We start from the raw sequence: 16,324 nt of genomic DNA on the forward strand, positions 1-16,324 counted from the left end.
TGTTAATTTTTTTAGTAAGCGAGTGCAAGTTTATACGGCCGATAAAACTGCTTACTTCGTATAGCGGTCTACTAATTTTCTATTGCATTCGATGCTTGCCTTTCGGGCGAAACTGCAACTTCATTTATTTATCGCAACTTCAGTGCATCGGGAGGAAATTGAGGAAATCTGTTTTTCCAAATGAGAGGAAGTTGTATATCTGTTTGAAAGCATGAGGTGCGCAGTACTGTAAAGTTTTTTTTTTTTTTTTGTCAACACGGAAAACGAGGGCGCGTTAGAATCGAGGTAAATACGGTATTTCAGGGGAGGGGGAAAGGGACACGTGCCCAGTCACTGATACAATATTTATAGACGCTACTGCAATATTTACATAAGCCAGAACTTATTTACAGCGAAGCTGTTAATAGCTAGTTCCCCCAGGATCATGACCGCGTGTAGAAAAAAAGTATTATCATCACCATTGGCTCGAGCATCGTCGTCTTCCGCAGTTGGCTCGTTGGCGCCCCTCGGTTTGCACTCGTGCCATTGGATGCCGTGCTGAGCACGAGCGTGTGCCTAAAGAATATGAGGTAATTTAAAAGTGATTCACGACAGTATCATCAAAAATAAGATTTCCCAAATTGGTTAATAGATATGCAGACTATACTTAAAAATTACCTTGAGCAAGAACTGAGGCTTTTCAAGGTAGCTTTCAAGCCACTGCTCCCGCGTTCGTCGTCGTCTGCTTCCACAGTTGGCTGCGTTGCTGCTAATCATTCCAGTGTAGAATTTCACTTGTCTTCTGTCGTCGTAATGGGGACGCAGCGTTTACGGGGGTATGAGCCATTCGTGAGGAACTGACGACATGTCCTAACGCGTTTGAGCAACGCCACCACGAACGCGCTTGGGAAAGGGCTCGTTGTCGACGTGCTGATTCTAGCATGAGGGCTTCCGAAGCCCAGGCGAAACGGCAGCGAAGAGCCGCGGACCTCGAGTTGAGGGAGGGAGCGCGATGTTGTGGTCAAACGTCAGTGAAGAGCTGCCGACCCCGAGTTGCGGGAGCGCGATGTTGAGGCCCTCCTTGAGGTCCTTGCCCTCCAGGAACCTGACAATGGTGGTGCATGCCTCGGCAATGCTAGCGCCAACTTCCCCGGTGCAACGGCCAGGTTTCAACGCGAGTTTCTCAGCCAGAATGTTCATGATAGACATGTTCAGTTGGGTGATGCCCAACGACGACACGCCCATTCTCATCGTGGTGGCATTATTCACTACAGCAGACCCACCATAGTACAACTTCACTGGCTTCCATCTTCACAGTAGTGGAAGGGCTCCGATTATTTTTTTTTTTTTTCTAGTTCTTAGTCCAGCAGACATTCTTTAAACTGGGCTTTGGTGTTTGGTAATGAGGCGTTTATATCTGCCTTGACTCTTTGGCTAAATGCACTTCTCTTTGTCCATGGCTTAGTGCTTGCAATGGTTTCTGCATCATGGAAAGGCAACAAAAGCACAGGCCCCACTTATTCATGTAGTCGTTGCCACCACAAGGTGAGGGTGGATCCAGGGTAGCCTCCAGGGAATAAGGCAGGCTTGTTGCATGTTTAGCACTGTCAGTGCAGAAATTCCAACCTGTCTCAATGGGCCACTGCCAGTGCCACGGGTGCTGTAAAACACCTGCAGCTTTGAGGTTCTCTGGTCACAAGACTGGCCTATCTGTGCTCCCCGAGCAAGAAGCATAGTACATGCATCATTCTGCTTTCTTCTTGCCTGACGATGCACTGTGGTTCTTGCTACACACTAATAAAAGTATGAAAAACTTGTAATTCATGCACTTGTTTTACCCGCCTCAGTAGCTCGATGGCTTCGGCATTGTGCTTCTGAGTGCAAGGTGGAAAGCTTGATCCTGGCCATCGCAGCTACATAGCAATGGGGGCACAATGCAAAAATCCTCGTGTACCAGCCATTGAGTTCATGTTGAAGAATACCAGGAGGTCAAAGTTAATCCCGAGTTCTAATATAGTGCACTTAATAATGAAATTGTGGTTTGCATACATAAAACCCCAGCACTTAAGTAACTTGTTTAGATCACCAGTTTTAACATGGAAACAGTGCATATGATGGTTACATCATGAGCACACACATTGAGTTTAACTCCTGTTTGCTTCTTGCAAGGCATAAATCGGCCTGTTGACTAGGAATGGCAGAAGGCACACCTCATTGTCACCTACGCGAGTTGAAATGGTCAGTGTGGTCAAAGTGGTCAAAGTGGTCAAAGTTTTCAATTTTCCTATATATATATATATATATATATATATATTTCTTTTTTTTTGTCTCGCAATTCTCGGACTTTCTTTTGCCTCGTGGTGAAGTATAACAAAATATGCAGTAGAAATTGAGAAAACAGTACTTTCCTAGTGTGCTGTCATCAATAACTGAGGAAATCTGGCTTCAGGAGGTGCCATTGCACCACGGATCGCGTGGCCCTCCATTGATGCACCACCGCCACCTTGGTATCACTAGAGTGTACTAGATTGGGGGAATGGGTCCAACGCAGGCTCCCCACTGAGGCTTTTTTTATTGAAAAGTTGGTGGCACCGTCGTCCCTTTCTCCCGAATGAGCGGCCCCGCGCACCGACCGGACGCTTGTCGCGTCGGAGACCCTTCCGCAGCTTTGACAGGCGGATACTCCATGGCGACAACACTGATATTATTCCCCACCGATCTATTGTAAGTAAAATGGAAAAAGAGTGGCAGAAAGAATGCAAACGACGCAACGACGGTGCGTCGAGCAGACGGACAGCTACTCAGCCCGTGAGCTCGCCTCGGCCAATGAGCGCTGCCGAAACAGCCGGAGCCAAGGTTTATTGGCCGGAGATTCAGAATAAGGCGACGGCAGCACCACCACAATTTCAAAGTTTTTTGCTTCACTCTCGGCGCTTGCCAAGGTGTCCGCTGGACCCACTCCCCCATTCTAGTACACTCTAGTAGTATCACCGTGAACAGGATAGATTGGAGCTTAAATAACGCAAAAATGCCATCATGAAAAGGGAAAACTAGCATCTGCCCTGTTAATCTTGTCACGTCTTCACTCCTTGACATGTTGAACAAGGACCAACTAGCCCAACTGAGAACTCTAGTGCAGTTCATCGTTTTAATACTGTGTCACACTGGCAACATTAGTTGCATTAAGTGAACGGGTCCTTAAGTTTCTCATGGGAACACTAAAGTGAAACACTAATGACTTCTGTAAAACTAACTTCTATGCTTTGTAAGCCATAAAGCGCAGGAAAATGTATGACAGGTGGCAACTCCACGTGATGATTTTGACAGCATCGGCGCTGTATCGATTCAGTCGATTGATTCAATCTCGCTCATTATGCTCCTGTACTGAATTTGCCTTATTTTGCCTGGAACACTTCGTATGACATAAATTCTTTTCTTTCGCGTTTTCTGGCGTCATCTAGCGCTCCCTTTACGCCTGCAATCAATCTTGCTCTTGCACCATAGATGACAGACGTGTGGTGCAGTGACTATTTTCATTTGCATAGAAAAAAGGGGAGGGGGGGAATAAAGATGTAGTGACGGATCCCAGGAAGGAAAGGCACTGAATGGTAGCGGGCATGTGTCTGATATATGTGGCTGCGATTAGGGATGGGACTCAGTCCAATACACGTGATGTGCTTTCTTCTCATAACCAAACAAGACAGGTTGACAGGGAGTCGGAGACCTGAAGTGACCAACAGGGGGCGAACGAGAGGACTCGTCTTCTTCAATGCAAATGCTTTCCTTGGCAGCGTTTATAATATAGCTCTTTCTGAGCAGGCATTGTCAATCTAGTGGGTTCAGTTTTACCAAAAAACGGGAAATAATGCGAGATTTTTGTGAAGTATTAAAAGCACAACCCAGCCCCCTCCAGTTTCTTTGCTATTGCATAGCTGACCGGGATGCCCTACTGAAATGACAGCATCTGCAAGGTACATCTCGCTAAAGATGGCGATATGCAGTTAAATTAGCACTTTTGATAATGCAACCAATGTGCAGGAAAACACACACAAAAAAAGGGGGGGAGCGAGGATAATACAGCCAAGCACCGCTGCAGCCAGCCGCACATTCCAGCAAGGCGGTGTAACCCAGCCAGGTAGAGTCACCAGAAAACCAAGTTACTTGGTCTTATATTTATAGTTATTCTACAGTCAGCGGACTTGTATATGTATCGAATTATATGTACCTAATTGTAATTCACGACATTTTATTGGTAGTTTTGTCATTGATCGATTTCTTTTTTTTTTTTTTTTGCTTGGTAATGCTCAACGTAATTCAGTTTCTTTCTTCAGTAACCAATTACATGTAACCAGCTACTTTAATGACGAGGTAAGGTACACATATGATGCAGCATTGATCCCTTGAATTTCACCGGAAGTGCAGTAGGATGCCCGCAGTCGTGCCACACGGCAGCGTCACGGATGCGCATGTTCAGGCAGGCAGACCCGTAAACCCATTTTCTTCATCGTAACGCTCCACCAGATGTTCGCCAGCAATTTGAACTGACACTGCTACAGCTCGGTATCGATGTCCACTCCAGACATCGATGTCAGGAAATTGCCTACGGACGATTTAATGTGAAGCTTTCTTGTCTGAGTCAACCCAGTTTTTGTCGTATATCTGGTATTTATTTGTTCTCTTTCGCGAAGCAGCCAATAAAAAGAAAGAAACCGCAGTTTGGATAGTCATCCCTCATGACATCATCCCGAATTAAATTGAAAGCTTTGTGCATTGAAATAAAGTGCATAGAACTGCGTGGTTAGCCATGTTATCAATGTGCCTCTTGAGAAACTGCATTGCATGAAAGGTTGGGCACCCTTGCTCTAGATAATAGTGTGAGGGTCCGCTCGAGTGTGCTCAAAGAGCGCTCTAGACACACACAATGTGCTTACTCCGCTCTAGGCACCTGTACATTTCTAGAGTGTCCAGTGCCACTGGGTACGTGCCAATCAAACCAAGCAAACACTTTCAAAAATTTGTAAAGGTTTCCTGTGGCAGATAGCATAATTCTAGTTCATGAGCTGGTCTACTCGAAGAGGTGGAGATTACTTGCACAAATGCATAACCAACTAATTAACAAAAATTCACTAATTAAGTATTGTAGCCATGGAAGGCGGATCATCCCACTTGGAACGAATTCTCAGGATGACACCATTTTCGAGATATTAATTCCCGAACTTTGCGGAGAAATGCACTGGCATTCCAGTTACTTTTGTGATTTAATGCATGAAATGACGTTTTGTTAATAAAGCAACTGGAACACCAATGCATTTCTGCGCAAAGTTCGGGAATTAATATCTCAAAACTGGTGTCATCCCGAGATTTCTTTCCAAGTGAATCCTGCTTGCCAACTCGACGGCTAGATTTTTTTTTTTTTTTTTTGGCAATAGGCATAAAAAAAAGATTTTAAAATCTGTGAAGAATATAACATCCACATGTTAAACAGTTCCCAACGCAGATGACGTTTTCCATCTCGTTTCATTGTATCAGTTTGTTTACTGCGACGTCTATTTGCGACGTATCGTTTACTGCCCCCCCCCCCCCCCCCTATTTTTTTTTTTTTTCACCATGTTTGCTTCGTTTAAGTTACCACTCAAAGGCAACGCTTTCTACCGTATGAAAAAGGTTGTGTGGGGAATGTGAACGCCTGTTTAGCCTGTATGAGCGCTACTATTTTTGTTAAATTTTTAGGTGAAGGCACATTTTAAAGCATCGTAATAAGCATTACAGCGGCTAAAAAAAAAAAAGGATTTCTGAAGCGGAATAGAAAACACCTCACGGGTTGTTGCGGCACACATTTTGCTCTAAATATTTTCCGGGTGAAGAAAAAAAATTAGGGAAGCTTCTGAGAAGGCAGTTGATCTTGCATAACTGTTGAGGAGAATTTGTGCAAAAACGGATGCACAACATGATCACGAACCTTATTATTGCTTTGAACTTTAGACATCAAACCAGGAAAGAGAAGTATATGGAAAGACATCACCAAGGTAAATTGAGGAGGAAATATGAGATTCCAGGGTGACTTAAATCACTATGAACATGAGCGTATGTTTGCAAAAATAAATCAGATCAGATCGGACGAGGAAAACGACAGATCGCAAAGAACATCTGAGTAACCAGGCACCTGTTCGTTTGTTAAAGGGGACCTAAATGTGACGACATATGCGAATCTGAAAGCAGGCAGTCTTCGATAAATTAGGCACAGATCAATAGATGAATGCTTGCACTCGGGCCTTCTGAGCGAGGGCAAAACAGACGCATGAGGAGAGTGCACGCACACAGCGAAATTTCGTTCCGTGTAAAAAGCCAAATAGAAGCATGCTCCAGGCAAAGTTTATGTCTAAAATACGAGTGGAGGCGTCGCAGAAATCTTGCATACATGGGCGTTGAATGTCAACATTGAAGCATTGAAGCAATCAGCATCATATTGCCACCGCAGAAACACTTCATGTATGAAGCATGTATGCAGCCGGGTTCTTCTCTCACACTTCGATGATGATGATTTATTGGTATTCTCTTTGAAACGGGGCGGTGACAAATGCGTTACCTAGCCTGCTTTCCACCGAACACGCTGCACCATCTAGTGGTGCCGCCGCGAAGTTTGCGCGTATTGTGTCTGTATATATATATATATATATTCAGACAAGATTGTCGGAATGTTTATCACACCCGTTGGATTCCGTCCAGGATCAGATATATTTTAAAGGATGTTTTAGTATTCCAACGGCTGTCAGAAAATAAAGGATTGATTGATTGATTGAAGAGTTGTACACACCCTGTGTCACGTACCCAGTGACCCAAGTTGGTCCGACGGTTCGTTTCGAACTAAGTTCCCTCAGCACAGCAGTCCAGTGCTTTCTACTCATTATTAGACCATGGACTGCAGTGACCCAAGTTTGCGGGAAAACGGTTAGGTTATGTGTAAGAAGTGCAAGCGCGCTCGTCGAAAGTGACGCATGGCCCGGAATGTAGAGAACTACCGGGGGTCCTCGGCATGGCCTCAAAGGTTCCCTGGCGAGAATAACGCCTCGTTCTCTGACCGTTCAGGTGGTGTGGCTGTCTGCACTTAGGCGTAATAGGACACGAAACAATATGAAGTAAGAACAGGACTTGAAACAGCTGTCCTGCAGTCTTATTCGAGATTGTTTTGCATACTATTACACCATAAAAAGTGTGTACTAACCAGCGCAAAGAAGTAGTGATGCGTTCCACACTCTGTTACTTGGGGCACATCTGGTCACATTGTCGGGGCGTCGTCATCGTTCGCGCAGGGGAGAGGTAAAATTGAAATTATATAAACGAAGAAAGAGATAGGCAATGCAGATCCCATCGCACTGTGGGAGTGAATCCACGTTATGCGAAGCATTTTGCTGGCAGCCTATGTTGCATTCTTTGGGGTTCCGCAAAGCGTTACCATGTTGACCAATGTGCTTGTGTAAATCCAGTATTTGTGTGTGCTACGCGAGTACAGTGAACTAGAATTAACACTAGTGCGTGTGTTTGACGACAGCCGCAAGACAACGACGACAGTAACGATGACTGTATGATTACTACAAACGGTCGACTTGATGCAAACGAGCGGCACGGAGGTGTGAGATGAGTAAGAATCACAGAAACTAAATGCACGCTGATGGCATCACGTGGTATCACTTGGAGGACTTAAACGGGTGACAAGACAGCGATACTGTAGCACAACCTGAAGGCCATGTCATTAATAGCACGGCCTTCATGGCATATTTGGCATGACCTGTCATTAATGTTGCACATGCATGTTGCGACGTGCATGTCATATTGTCATGTTGTAGTGACAGTGAAGAACGACGCAGTGTCAGAACTGTTGAGTTACAAATTTAAATCTCTATTGTGCGAACTCTTTTTTGTGCCCAGCAAAACAAGATAAGGCCCAACCACACGGAGCACGAGATACGCGTCCCGCCACACTTGTACGTTAGCGTACGAGTCTCCGAGTCCATACGTGTGTGATGAAAAGAAGGGCGAGCAGCCGCACAATACATGCACACGTGAGCGCTTGATTGTGCGTACCACAATGCTGTTAGATCACCTTCGGGGGAAACACTTGGGTTTGAGAAAAGTTTATACTTGCGCAAAAGAGGCAATTGCGATCGAGAAATCTCATCCTAATCGTGCTCAATCACAATTGAAAGTGCCCCCCCCCCCGTATGACACTTGTAGAAAATTTTGAGCACTTGCCTGTTACAGCAGCGTTGGGCATCACATTTCTTACCACCTTGGCCCACAAACACGTGAGGTTTATGTCATGTCATCCATGTCAGGTCATGCAAGCATTGCATTCATATCCTGATATATGTTGAGTTAAAGAAACGACCACGATGGCATCATGTCATTCATATCGCTTATGATATACTTGCCAGGACAATTTAAAATAGCCCACATATTCGACTGGGTTTTGAGAGCGCATGACGAAACCAAGAACATTGTGGAACCACTTGAATTTTGTAGTGATAAAAAATTGGGAGTTAGACCTGTTATTTGAGATGAAGGAGGAAGCAATTTGAAAGAGGAGGCGCCCGAGTTATAGCGGAGGAAATATGTTCGGGAGCAGTAACAGAACAATTCGTAAGAGGCAGGGAAGGAAAACGTCTTCTCCAGAACAGTATCATTTGGAAACACTCGAAATATGCCAAACAGCACAGTTAGTGGATAGACTGGACGTGTAAGGCTGAAGTGACTCGACATTGCTGTCCATTGTCCCTATTTAAAGGTGCACTAAAGAGCAGCAGTGCATTTGACTGAGGAGGTATTTGTAATGCGATTAGCATGCTTAGCCTACTTCAGGTACTTTGTGTCCATCTGTCAAGCATCCTTACGCCGCTCTTCCATTACAAAAAATCATTCAAAGCTACTCGCCGTCATCACTCTGCCATAATCATGCTATTGTCATTCAGTCGTGATCATGCCGCCATTGTCATGCCATCACCGTTATTACGTCATTGTCATGCTTTCGTTGTCATAGCGTCGTGATGTTGTCGTGGTTGGTCCATCGTCGTCATCATTCCAGTTTCGTCATCCGACTCTCCTCAGCCTTCATCGTCATACAGTCGCCGTCGTCCCATTGTGGTCATGTCGTCGCCATACCATCGCCGTCATTTCAGAAACCTCATCCCATTGTAATCCATACCGTCTTCGTCGTTTCATGGACATCATTGCGTAGTAATCCTGTCGTCATTCAATCCTGATCATGCCGCTGTTGTCATGCCGTCGTCGGGATGCCATTGTTATGCCTTCGTCGTCACGCTGTTGTCGTCATGCGATCGTTATCGTTTCAGAATCATGTGGGGTCTCGCACGTGCTCTTGGGACAAAGGAATGACAACACAGTAGTGCAAAATCAAAAGCGCATTTATTGCACCTTTCATACACTAATGTGTGCTAGCCGAATTACTACGCCAATGGGCGCGCGACAAATCGAGAAAGTCCCGACTCACTGCGACCGGATAGCGAGCGAATATGTTAGCCCCATGCTAGGCACTATGCATCGCTGAGTCGTTCACGTGTACTGTCACGCGAACGATCCGTGTTCGTCCATTCCGGTGTCGTGCTCCTAAGCCTTCTCGGGACGGTCCCGCGAAGCGGGTTGGTGCACGTGCGAAGCGACCGCGCTACCCGCATATTCCACACCAAAGAAGAAGCGCCTTCTCTCTTTTGCGCTCAAGTAACCCCACCGTTAGGTGGTGTTAGCAACGCAACGCTCGTACCATCTCTCGTAATACGCTGCAACCACACCGACCGCCGCCGCCGCCGTCAAAAAAGTCATCCCATTGTCATCATGCCGTTGTAGTCATGGCCGACCCTGGTGAGTGAGGGTCATAAGAAAGTGGGCTGATCTCGGAAACAGTGTATGTCGCTTATAACCGAATCAATTTAAATCTCGGTATGACCACTTGTGTTGAAGATTAATATGCAGAAGACAAAGATAATGTTCAATAGCCTGGCAAGGGAACAAGAATTCAGAATTGCCAGTCAGCCTCTAGAGTCTGTAAAAGAGTATGTTTATTTAGGTCAATTACTCACAGGTGACCCTGATCATGATAAAGAAATTTACAGAATAAAATTGGGTTGGAGTGCATACGTCAGGCACTACCAAATCCTGACTGGGAGCTTACCACTGTCGTTGAAAAGAAAAGTGTACAATCATTGCATTCTACCGGTGCTAACATATGGGGCAGAAACTTGGAGGTTAACAAAGAAGCTCGAGAACAAGTTAAGGACCGCACAAAGAGCAATGAAACGAGAAATGTTAGGCCTAACATTAAGAGACGGAAGGGAGTGGTGTGAATCGGAGAGCAAACGAGGATAGCCGATATTCTAGTTGACATTAAGAGGAAAAAATGGAGCTGGGCAGGCCATGTAATGCGTAGGATAGATAACCGGTGGACCATTGGAGTTACAGAATCGATATCAAGAAAAGTGAAGTGCAGTTGAGGAGGGCAGAAAACTAGGTGGGGTGGTGAAGTTAGAAAATTTGCAGGCGCTAGTTGGAATCGGCTATCGCAAGACAAGGGTAATTGAAGATCGCAGGGAGAGGCGTTCGTCCTGCAGTGGACTTAAATATAGGCTTATTATGATGATGATGATGACCACTTGCAGATTGTAAATTAAGATGTTCGCTGCTTTGCTTGAATACTAATCACATTAACGTCGATAGTCATTGTGAAAGGGTTCTGCTGAATTTAAAAAAATCATTTAATTAATTTGACGCTAAAAGATTGATTAGTAGAGGGGGGAAAGGGTCAAACTTCCCCTTTTCTGTACTTGCGCCAGCATCCCAGCGCCCGTATATACGTCATAGTTGACATCATACATTTCAAAGTATTTCTTCGGGTTTGTGCCGTGATTGGCTCACGAAAAGTCGTCAAAACATAATTGCCAGGTTGCTTATATTTAGTCCCTTTAGGGTAGAATTCAGTCCTTCACCGATGATACGATTTACTAGACTCGGTTAGATAGTCAATAGATAGATTTGCCTGTGAAAAAAGTTTATTTAAAAATCCTGCAGATTTCACGCCCTGTGGGAATCGATGTTATGTGAAGCAGTGTGCGGAGAGCCTACCAAGTTAATGAAACGACCATGAGAGCACCAAGACATAGGCGACTGTTTCATGACCTACATGAGACGCATGTCAGGACATACATGTCATGAGTCCTCAGGAGTGCCTTTAGCTATGCCTATGAGACCTTAAGGCAAAAGCCTTGGTCACGCTCATAACTATGACTTTGACCATCATTCTTTAGCCTTTTCCTTCACTTAAAACCACGTCCGAACCCATTCTATTGGTTTTGGAGTGTTAATCTTTTTTTGCTGAAGGTGGTGGTGGTAAAAACTTGTTTATTGGCCTTAAAATTGCTGCAAAGAGACTCCGGCTGGTCGGAGGTTCTTGGCTTGCAGTGGGGGGCCCTCAGTCCAGGGCTCCGCTTGCGGCTGCCGCTCTGCGGGCCCGGTCAATCAGACATAGCTGATCGTCCAGGCTCTTGCTGGCCAGCAGCTCTTCCCATCGCTCCGCTGTGGGGTGTTGTATGGGGGGTACGGCAGTGATAGCCTGACATGCCCACGTAATATGATATAAGGTTGCTTTATCTGAGCACCATGGGCAGCGAGAAGGGTATGCCATAGGATGTATTTTACTGAGGATATGCAAATTGGGATACGTGCCGGTTTGAATTTGTCTCCAACTGACCGATTCCTCTTTATTTAGTGTTCGGTGTGGTGGGGAATAGGTTCTCGTAAGTCCTCTATAGTGGTTTAGAATGGCTGAGTAGTCGCACGGGACGGGAACGGGTTCCTCAGGGGAGCATTTGGAGGGTGCTCGGCTCGTGTACCCTCGAGCTACCCTATCCGCTGCCTGGTTTTCCTCCAGCCCCATGTGACCCGGGGTCCATATTATCCGATGCCGTATTGGGTGTGTGTGCGTACTGAGATGCTCGCCAGTGTCTGTCGCGCTTAGGATGATACCGAGGGCAGGCTGGCTGATGCGCCCTAGTAGATAGTTATGGCCAGCCGCTTGGGAGTCCGTCAGAACTGTGAGCGATCGTCTTATGTCTGTAGCCGTGGGCAAGAGCGAGCGCAATGGCTGTTTCTTTGGCTTCGGTGATGTTGTGGCATCGTATGGAGGCGCTGGTCACTTCTTGGAGTGTGTTGTCCAGAACTGTGGTTACTGCCTTGGTGTTCGCGCGGTCGTAGTTGGCAGCGTCAACATAGTGTGTGGTGTTCTTGTGCCCGCACTCTCATTCGAGGGCTTCCACTCTGGCTTCCCGCCATCCCTGATGTAGTCGGGGGTCCATATTACGGGGGATTGGGGCGACCTTATAGGTGGTGCGAATGTGGTCTGGAATGGGCTTGCGGCGAGCTGCTTCATGGAGCTGGCCGGTATAACCGAGACGTCGGAGTAGTGCGCAGCCCGTTGGTGTTTGTGCAAGTCGCTGCAGCTGCGTGGCGAGTTGCGCTTCGCAAAGTTCCGCAAAGGTGTTGTGCAGACCCAATGCGAGGAGCTTGCTCGTGGGAGTGCCCTGGGGTAGCTTGAGTGCCGCCTTATAGGCCTTCCGGAGCATGGCTTCCACTTGGTCCTGTTAGCCTTTGGTAAGTCGTTGATAGGGCAAACTATATGTCATCCTACTAACCACGAGGCTGCGTATGAGTTTCAGGGTGTCCTCCTCGCGCATACTGTGGCGACGAGTGGCGACCCGGGATATCATTCGGGCAACCTGCAGCGTGGTAGTGCGGAGGATAGTGAGGGTGTGATTCACATGGCGGTTTGACTGGATCCACATTCCCAATATACGGATGGTGTTTTTCTCTGGGATTTGTTGGCCGGCGACGACGCGCAGGCTGTAGCCTGGGTCCTTCTGCGCCGATTGGGGGGGCTTGTGTTGCCAGATTCTCAGGAGCTCAGACTTCTGGGTTGCACAGGTCAGGCCACGTGCCTGTACGTATTGTTCAACGGAGGTGGCTGCTTTCTGCAAGTTATCTTCTTTTTCTCCAAGGGACCCCCGCGTAGCCCAGATTGTGATGTCATTCGCGTACATTGCGTGATGGATGCCATCAATGCGATGGAGTTCGTGCGCAAGACCAACCATGGCTACATTGAACAGTAGCGGGGAGATCACTAAGCCCTGTGGGGTGCCTTTGTTCGGAACCTTGATGATGTTTGAGTGGATTGAACCGAGACCGACCGTGGCGGTGCGGTCCGACAGGAACGCCTGAACATAACTGTAGGTGCGCTGTCCGCAGTGAAGGGCAGCGAGGCCGTCGAGAATGGCTTGATGGCTCACATTATCAAAGGCGCCCTTGATGTCCAAGGCCAGAATGATATTTTCTCCTTGCTTTGGGGCAGTGTCAATGACTTCTTCTTTTAGTTGAAGCAGTACATCCTGGGTTGAAAGATATGACCGGAACCCGTACATTGAATGCGGGAGAAGGTCATTGTCCTCGAGATAGTTTTGCAGGCGGCTAGTGATGACGCGTTCGAAGAGTTTGCCGAGGCAGGAAGTGAGTGATATTGGTCGAAGGTTCTCGATCTGGAGCTTCTTACCCGGCTTCGGTATCATTATCACCTCAGCGTGCTTCCACTCGGGGGGGGGGGGGGGGGGGGGGGGAGCGTGCCACATTGCCAATGGTCGTTTAGGAAGGTCGTGAGCTCTTGTACGGCGGTGTCGTTGAGATTCCTGATAAGAGAGTACGTGATCTATCCGCCCCCGCTGCTGTGTTGCGGGTGCTGCTGCGAATGGCAGCATCAACTTCGTCCAACGTTATCGGTCGGTCCAGGGTGTGGTTTGCATAACCTTGGTACCTCGCCTGATAGGGAGGCGGGTGATAATCACCATAGCATTTGCGCTGTACTTGAGCAAGCAGCTCGTCGTCCGTGCCTTCAAAGGCGTGTATGAGGCGCTGGACTGATTTGTTTGTCTCATTTTTTGTTCGGGTAGGATCAATCAACGCTCGTAGAACGTGCCACGTGCGGGCCGTACCTAGTGAGCCTTGAAGCGAGTCGCTGAACTGGGCCCAGTTAATTCGTGCCAGTTGCTCAGCATACTGCTCAGCCTGGAGGGTGAGAGCTGCGGTCTTGAGCTTGAGACGTCGGTTATGTTTTCGGGTCTTCCATCTGCGAATGAGGCTTCTTCTGGCTTCCCACAGGTGCAGGAGATGGCCGTCCACTTCTGGTAGTTGAGATGTTCTTTTCATGGCGGTGGTGCAACGGTCCCGAATTTCTTTAATTTGCTCGCACCAGTCAGTAAGGTTTGTAAGGTTGCCAATTGAATTCTCGCTCTCGCGACGGAAGACGTCCCAGTTTGTGATGCGGGCTTGTCCAATGGAGCGACGCATCACACTCTCCGTAATTTGTGTACGGAGAATGCAGTGGTCGCTACCCAAGGATTCCTGCAAGTTGTCCCAATTATAGTTTGCACTACCACGGGCGAAGGTGAGATCGGGACAAGTGTCCCTGCATACGCTGTTGCCGATCCGGGTAGGGTTTGCTGGGTCCGTAAGCAGTTCGAGTTGGAATTTTTCGGTGGCAGCAGCAAGTTGTTTGCCTTTGACATCCGAACGATTGTATCCCCAGCGTTCGTCGAGAGCGTTGAAGTCCCCTAGGAGTACGAGTTCCTTCCCCTGGGCTAATTTGCAGGCACCCTGAACGAGAGCGTGGAAGTCGGTGGATTTTTGTTTCGGGGGACTATATACATTGACAATTATGCTTCGCCTCTCGGCTTTCTTTTTGCACCTGAGAAGTAGCTCCACTATCACATGGTCGATGTTGGTGTCTGGGATGTTGTCAAGACCAATTGCAGTTAACGCTTTGTTAATCAGGATGGCCGCTCTGCCTTCTGTCGGGCTATCGTAGGACTCATAGCCTGGGAGTATGGGTGATGTGCCAGGTTCCTGTAGCGCTATGACATCTGGTTGAGCAAGGTGTGTGTTAATGTATTGTTGAAGGAGGCTTCGCTTTTTGCGGAAGCCGCGGCAGTTCCATTGCCAGATTTCTAATGGTTCGCCAATGGGTGGGGTTCTGCTGCCCATGGTTAATTCGCGTTGTGGGGAGGCGTGGTTGTCGGAGTGTTGGCTTGCGAGGCCGATGTGAGGCTGAGGTCAGCGTGTGTCAACGCCGGTGTAGAGTAGAGTTCAGGGGCAAGCGATTCCAAGCTTAGTCTGAGAGGGACTTGGTCTTCCGTGGTGCGGGAGCTGCGGGTGGCCCTCTTCCTTCCTATATTACCGCCTGTTTCGGCAATTTGGGTGTCGAGGCGTGTCTAGAGGGAGTCAAGGCGGGCTCCGAACTGTGTGATTGGTTGTGTGAAGACGATACTGAATTGTTGGGAGTGTTGTTGGGAGAGCGCAGACAGCATTTCGCGTATCTCTTCGCGTGTGACTGCGGAGTCCGTCGGGGTGGGAAGCGAGGGCGGAATCTTAGGGGTTGCCTGTCTGTTGGGGTTGGTTTGTGAGTGGCGTTCGGTGGATTCAGGTGGCGATCCAATGCGCGCTATTAGTGCGTGGAGTTGAGCGCTGTCCTTAGCCTGACGCGCCTTGACGGCAGCCAGCTCCTGTTTGAGCTTGAAATTTTCCGCGAGAAGGTGTTCGTACGCGGGGGACTGAGTGTTGGGCGGAGCGATGGGTGTCGCCCCTACTGCTGGCCAGCTCACCTTGGTATCTGTGCCGGCTGAAGAAGTGGAATTGTGCTTCTCGGCAGACTTGCGAGAGGCCAGCTGGGGCTGTTGGCGTGTGGGTTGCTGCGGTTGCCCCTTGGTCTTCCTCCGGTCCTGGTTCTGCGGCTGTTGCTGCTGGCCAGGTACTGCAGGGGATAGGGGAGGGAAAGACTGCGACCGCGAGTGAGAGAGGCTGCGCAAAGTCTCCCCCTCCTTGCTGAACCACCTGCGTTTGGGATTGGGTGGGTTGCGCTGAGGGTTGCGCCCACGGGGTTGGGTGGGTGGGGTGGGCCGTGGCCGCAGGGTCTTCAGTCTCTGTGAACACTCTTTGGCGCCCGTCAGGTGGGCTTCCTCACATATTTGGCATTTGGGAGCACAGGGGTGACCGTCCACGGAGTCGAGGGTACCGCACTGCCGACACACTCGAGCGTTCGGCGTAGGACACACTTCTGATCGGTGCCCCGGTTGTAAGCAGACTTGGCAGGCTTGCCGCGTCGGCTTGTATGGGTGGCAGGCTACCCTCCCCCCCCCCCCCCCGTAATACAGTACATAGCGGGGGATGAGGGGGCCCTCGAAGGTGATCAAAGCAGATTTAGTAGCACCAAGCATCCGCGCACTGTGCACTCTCACCCCCT

The 16,324-nt window shown here is 48.2% G+C and overlaps 1 protein-coding gene across 3 annotated transcripts in view; it reads left to right on the forward strand.

The window, feature by feature from the left end:
• The window catches only part of LOC119455364 (segmentation protein cap'n'collar), a 152,834-nt gene that overhangs the window by 101,201 nt on the left and 35,309 nt on the right, over positions 1–16,324 (forward strand). The gene's annotated exons all lie outside the window — the stretch shown is intronic.

This window comes from Dermacentor silvarum, chromosome 6 (assembly GCF_013339745.2).
Source record: "Dermacentor silvarum isolate Dsil-2018 chromosome 6, BIME_Dsil_1.4, whole genome shotgun sequence".
NCBI lineage: Eukaryota > Metazoa > Arthropoda > Arachnida > Ixodida > Ixodidae > Dermacentor > Dermacentor silvarum.